We start from the raw sequence: 7,246 nt of genomic DNA, 5'->3' as shown, positions 1-7,246 counted from the left end.
CTCTCTCTCTCTCTCTCTCTCTCTCTCTCTCTCTCTCTCTCTCTCTCTCTCTCCTCCACACTCTCACTCTTCATAACGACTAGCACCTAATTGGCGAACCGCCATCCATGGTGCACCACCCAATTGGCTCCAAATACCGCAAGTATTTGCACAAAATTTGTCTTAATAAAATCACATTGATGCCATGTTACTACCTCTCCTTTCTGCTAAATATTGATAAAAAAATAGATTGTCCAGAAGAGAAAGGACAGGTAAGACGACTGAAGTTCCCTAATCTGACCCGTAATCAGGGAACCACATGTCAGTGGCTTTTATGATAAAAATGCCTCAGGTAACGCGACCCTCCCCGTCCCGAATTGTCTCAATGCCCAAACAGTAAAAGTGATCGAAACATCCCCGTCTCCCCTGAACACCCCCAGTTTTGTATCAGCTGCCCCGAACGAGAGTTTGAAAAATGTGGCTCACCCCCCGGCTGTAAGAGATGGGTTGGCTTACAACTGACACAGACCAGCCGTTGTTCCTAGAAATAATTTTTGACGAACAAGCTACAAAGTTTAGAAATTCGAGAAATGTCCCTGAAACGCATACCAACTGAACTGTAGCCTTCTGCTAGATAACACCCTTATGACACAAAGCAAGACGATAGTCCCTCCCCTAGTCTGCTATGTTCCTAGCCGTTTTCCATAAGACCCCGGTCACCCCAAGGATGAGTTGAATAGTTATCGCAAGCCCCCCGTTTTTAATGAAGTAGCTAGGTTGTAAAAGACTATGTAGAAATTAGAATGATGTTTGCGAAGTTAAGATTAGATCAAAATGAAGAAATTGTTGCAGTAAACCCTGTTGAACGTGAAATGTTTAGCGGAAAAATAGCATGCATCGACATAATGGAAAATTATTTAGCCTATGTTCATCCCCCAGAAAGATATCTATCAGGCCATGGTGATAGCACGTTGCATTTTTTCGTAAAAATGCAGAGCCCTGAAGAGCGGTATACCTTTGCAAGACTCGTACCAGAAAAGTAAGGTCTCAGCCAGAGGAACTGATGTGACTGTAATAAACAAATGCAATAAATAGGTATCAGACCTCGTACCACGACAATGAATGTAATACCAACAAACGCCAAGGAAATAGTTACGATGGAAAGTTGTAGGGAATCCAGCAAACCTATCATCAATTATTTATACGTTGGTTGTAAACCCCAATGTAACAGATGTTTCCCCAGTTGCTTGGAGTTGGGAGAGAAATAGACTTATGTGATTACCTTCCTCTGCCAGTTCTCTAAAGACTGTCTTTTCAAACTCATTTAAGGGTACCACTGTCGGAGGAGAGAAAGACCGGATGTGGGAGCACGCGACCTGACTGCAGATCGTGGAACACCTGCGACATTGACCAAGGCGGGACCGCAACAGTAAGGAGTCGCAGGACGAGACACTGTTTCCGACAAAATGAAAGGAAGGGGCTGACCTGATGCCCCTGCTCGATGATCAACATGTGCCGAAAAGTCCCCGCCCTCTGAGCCCGGTCATGGGCCCACCTACCTGAAATTTTCCGCCCCCTTGGTCTGTTCCCGATCTGGCCCTGCTCCATCCCCTCTTCCCCCGACCTACCACAAGGACTACCCACACACCCCCCTTCTTCCACCTGAACTCTTTGACAATCGACTCGAAAAAGAGCAACGACTGCAGTCCGATTGAATAGGGTTTTGTTGCAAACTACAAATGAAACTTGGGTGCCCTGTCTAAGGTACCCATGAAAAGAACACTTAGGACACAGGGCGAAAAAGGACCTTTTTGACCAGAAAAACGAGGAAAAGGTCATGCCCTGCAACGCAGGACTCGGAATAGAGCTGAACGCATAGCTCCACCACCGGTGCTCAACAGTGCCAACAGAAGACGACAAAGAACGCTGAGAACTCACTAATAATGGTCTAGAACAATAAGACACTGGAAAAAGCAACACCCCTCCTCTTCGAACAGTGACACCCCTGATTATCGTTTTTACTACGTCTCATTTCTCTCCCAGCCACCATTGTATTGATTATGCTCCAACCAGATATGAAATGAACTTCCATACGTAATAGCCTATCAGTTCATATTCCGAATGACTATAAGCATCTGTGAAATGTACCCAATGCTATCACTACAGAATCATTTTTTATCCGATATTGCATTACTATGACTTTCCTGCAACGAGCTTAACGAGGGGCTCGCCTCCTAAGATGAAAGATTCAAAATGTAATGTTTATGCATAGTTCCTTCGCCTAGGTTCCTACTTCTTTACTTATGACTGCCACAGTAGACGTGAATAGGAAATGGGCCAGCAAGATGTCTTGTGAATGTTAAAGGGAGGACTGTGGAAAATTAATACGGTTTGGTAAACATTATCTGCGCCATCTTGCCTTTTTCCTCGATGCCACACTTTTTCGTGCACACACCCGCCATTTTAGGTGCCTTGGCCAGAACCACACTCTGCGCGCTACTGACCCCTAGCACGGCTCTTCGCCCTCACAAACACATCCCCCGCCCGCTGACAGCCCCCGCTCTCACATGCCTTGGGTCATAAACCTCTCCTCCACGCAGCTCTGCCTCGGAACCCCATCCTGTTCCCAGCGCGACACTTCCCTCCATCCCTTTCATGGTCCCGGATCCCTTGATAACACCCCTCTTTCCTTTGTGCCCGTTTGTCTCACTCGTTCCCAAGCCGCCACCTGGCCCTGCGGATACTGTCATTGCCCCCTTCCTCCTGTACAGTAGGAAACCCCCCCATCAAAGAATCCTTGAGCTGATCAAAGCCCCCACCCCATGAGATCCGATCAACCTCACACATTCCGTGAATCGGCGGAATGTCCAGCTGCGCAATAATCATCATCTGTTGTGACCGGGGTGGGGACTTCAACTGTAAATGTGTGTGGGAACGGGCCTGAAGCGGGGATTCCGAGGATGCCTTTCCGTACATCAAAAGGTTGACAGAGATGTGTTTTATGCAATAAAGTAATAAATCCGTGTATAAGAGGCCAGGCCTCAGAGATGCAGTTAGAGCACCTCGTGACGATACTTGCTGTCTGAACTGATGTGTTCTCCTCCGGAGAGAATAAACCCTTGTTTTCAGCCTTCCAGTCTCCAGCGCCTGCCTCTTCATTGATTAATATTTTTGTGGGTTAAAGAGGCGACACCGCCGGGCAACACTTAAGGATCTTTGTTTACTGGTTGCTTCCTACCTTTTAACAAACTCAGGGATCTTGTAAGGCCAGGGAGAAGTGCCGCTCGAAGTCGTTTGCCTGTCAATTATCTCGACAGGCGCTTGGAATCCACAGACCCTCATATCCTGTTCTGCCCACCTGGGAGTGCTGCTGAGTTGGAGAGTTGGACCCTGCACTGCCGCTTTGAACTTTTGTTGGTTGCGGGGGAGCGGGACTGCGAGGCCCTGGGTTCTCTGTGTTTTCTTGTGAGTCGCTTTGCCAACACTTCCTGGTTTGGAGTGTTCACGCATAGTTGACAGCCAATCAGCATGCAGCTCGTGCTCATAATTGTACGGATTTTCCGTACATGTGCTGTACTCCGTCTCTAGATATCACTATGATTTTACCTGTAATTTTCTAAGGAACTACTGAACGGATTTACACCATTTAACAAAAAGCACAATCTGCGAACCTTACTCTACCTCTCTGCCAAATTTGGTGTAATTCCGTTCAGCTGTTCGGGCTGTACCCTGGCTAAAGGTCCCTATGGAAAATTGCATGGGGAAAACACGTTTGGTACCCCCTTTTTTCTCTGCCCCTACTTGATGAATCACCCCCAAACTTTCAGAGAAGGATCGGAACCGAGCAGGCCTTTTTCTTGGAGAAATGCGCAAAGATTCGTCCACCAATGCCAAAGTTATTCCCAATAGAATGTTGTGGATTTCCTATATATATATATATATCAAGACTGTAGGAACAGTCGAAACGCGTTATGGCGGACAGGCTCAGCAATATACTTAAATAAAACACCCTGTTATTTGCACAGAAGTTGGGTTCAGCTCTTCGTTCTTTCCTTGCCGATTGATTGAAATAATTGGTGGCACAGGCTTGTGCCGGAACGAGTTCTGTTTCATATATATATATATATATATATATATATATATATATATATATATATATATATATATATATATATATATATATATATATAGAGAGAGAGAGAGAGAGAGAGAGAGATAGATATATAGATATATATATATATAGATATATATATAGGTAGTTATAGTTAGGACCAAAGTTTCCGTAGAAAAAGCATTTTTGGTTTACCCAATAACTAAGGCACCACTTGACAGATCTCTACGAGTTTTTCACAAAACCTTTCCTTTTTAGCTCTGCTGTTGTGGTGAAAGTGTTGGGGTGATCTGTCAAGCGAGGGATGAAATAAAAAAGGGCCATGCCCCGGAGGATGGGGTCCTGCAGCAATATCCCCTGGGAGGAGGACCGCATGGGCACCCTACCCATTTTTAATAGGTATGAGATTTTGGCCTGGGAAAGGGGGTTCCCCTCGCCTTTTTAAATACATATATATAGGCCTGGCCCTGGGGCCGAAATTGGCCTCAGAAGGGGGCAGCATGGCCCCCCTTCCATTTAAAACAATAATAATAAAAGAAAGGACAGGACCAGGGGATGGGGTCCCCGGGTCCAAAATTGACACAGGGAAGGGGGCCACGTGGTCCACCTTCCCTTATTTTATAAAAAAATTTAAAAAAGGAAAAGGCTGGGCCCCAGACTCCATGGGGCTGTAATCAGCCCGGGAGGGAGGCAGCATGGCTTCCCTCCCCTGTTCATAAAAGACTGGCCCTAGGGGATGGGGTCCCTGGCCAAAAATTGGACCAAGGAAGGGGGGCTACGCAAACCCACTACCCTAAAATCAAAATGTGTAAAAATAAAACCTTCAGTAAGGCACCGTTGGCCACCCTCCCTTCACCACCACTCAGCAAACGCATGTCTTGGCGCAGTGGTGGTTGGGGAATGAAGTCCCCTTGAATGCTGAGGGTCTTTAGGGGCTAGCAAGCCCTCCTGTTAACTCAAGCAAGTCCCAGACAGTAGGATTACAGGGATGTTATAGTTAAGAATTCGCTTTTAAAAAACTCTTTAGAAATTCACAGAAAAAAAAAAAAATTTCAGGGACGTTACAGTTAGCAAATAGAATTAAAGTAAGCATTTCCAATGCAATAGATCTCGCATTTACAAAAGTTTCATAAATGCGAGACCTATTGCATTACATATGCTAGTTTGTAAAAATGCCCATGCAGTGCTTTAACTTTAATATTGGACCGCCCCTTTCTTTAAATGAGCCTCCAATAAAGTGAAAGTGCAGTATGGGGCGCTTTTACAAAAAAAAGCATTTGTTTGTGAAGTTGACAAACAAATGTTTCTTTAGTAAACGCGCACTATGCCGCACTTTCACTTTAATAGCAGCCACAATCTTTCGTTAGACTCAGCTCGTTTAAGGAAAGGGGCACGGCCGACATTAAAGTGTAATTGCGGCATGGAGCAATTTAAACAATAAAAAAGAAACAAATAGTTAAAAAGAAAACAAGCAGCAGTGTTTGGTGTTGCAAGTAAAGGAAAGGCTCGGCCGCTGCTATCAGCGTGGCATGCCGTGCTATGTAAAAAAATAAATAAAGCTGTTGCGAGAGAGCATGTACTGCCTGCAATAGCAGGCATGCGAAAACCATTAAACAAAATAGTGCTCAGAGGCAGTACTTAAAGCCTACCAAGCAACAACACATGTAATAGGGGTGTCCTCATGGGAGTTTACAAATTACGGCAAAGCGGTACTAAGGAGGTGCTAAAAAGCCTATTTACAAATCAGAAGCCAGAATTTATGAGAAGCAATGACACAAGCCAATGACAAATATGGGCGGAGTGTGGATGATGCTTCAAGTGCATACTCCAATACAGCAAGCCTTGCAGAGCAGCACATGCGCTGCCAAGGCTCAACCTAAAAACATTAGGTTAAGGGGATGTTATAGTTAGGGTCAGGTTTCACTTGTACAAAATCAGTGAAATTCAGCAGCTAACTATAATTTACACCACCGCAGTCCACTGCTTTTGACCTCACATATGACATCACTCATGACATGGTCAATGACATCACTGATGTCATCTCAAATGACATCACTGATGACATCATCCACAGAACCACTCATACCCCCATACAACTACTTGGACACCTACACACACCTGAGAGCTCACGGTCCAACCAACAGACAGCCCTTTGTATTTGTATTTGTATTTAATTTATTTATAAAGCGCTAACAATCATCCTAGGTAGGATATCACGGCGCTGAGGTTTGGTGCTGAGGGGTACGGTAACCGCATTGATTACTGATTATTCTGGTTTAGGGAAGAGTAGTGTCTTTAATTGTTTCCTAAATGATAAGAGACATTCTGTCAGTCTGAGATTGGGAGGTAGTTCATTCCACTTGGTTGCAGCTAGATGAGAGAAAGCCCGCTCTCCCATCCTGACAGTCTTCACGTGGGTAGTGTTTGCTCTTCCTGAAGTTCTGGATCGAAGGCTCCTCGATGGGCCGACTGCCGGATTACGATGCAGGGGGTCAAACCCTTGACTGTCGGGGATGGACCACCGCCTCTGACAGGATCTACGATTCCATCGGGCGGTGGTCGGACAGTAATCCCTACAAGAGAGACAGTGCCTGGGCAGGCACCACCATAGATATTACAATGTTCCTTTCTGACAGCCTTTTCATGGCAGTCCCATCACCATGGAAAGGGTGTTGGTTAGGGACCTTGTGGGCCCCAAGCAGGGCACTGAAATGTGGCTCTGGCATACTGTGCATTAATGTGCACATAGTGCTCAATAACACTGCGGCTTGTGCTGCTGCCCTTTTCCAGGTCCGCAGCACAAGCTGCCGTGTCATTGAGCACTTTTACGACTGCCGTGATGGCGGTCCCATTGTAATTCAGCGGGTAAGACATCTGACTCCTTGTCAGGAGGTACCATTCCCTCTGCTATGGTGTTCAGTCGTCTGACCGACTGCCATCATAGTAGGCTCCTTAATGATACTAACATTAACAAATTAGTCTAACTAATAAACCACTAACCTACTAAAATATCTTTTTTATGCCCTTATCTGAAGAGAAGAAAATGTCCCTACTCAAAATATACGTATATGAATGTGTTACAATGTTTAAAATATTCACACATCACATAAAATAACCAATATTTGATTTGTAAAAATATTAAACATGTTTAAATTA

The sequence above is a fragment of the Lissotriton vulgaris genome, chromosome 2_2, assembly GCF_964263255.1.
Source record: "Lissotriton vulgaris chromosome 2_2, aLisVul1.2, whole genome shotgun sequence".
In the NCBI taxonomy this organism is placed as follows: Eukaryota; Metazoa; Chordata; class Amphibia; order Caudata; family Salamandridae; genus Lissotriton; species Lissotriton vulgaris.
This window is presented reverse-complemented; position numbering follows the sequence as displayed.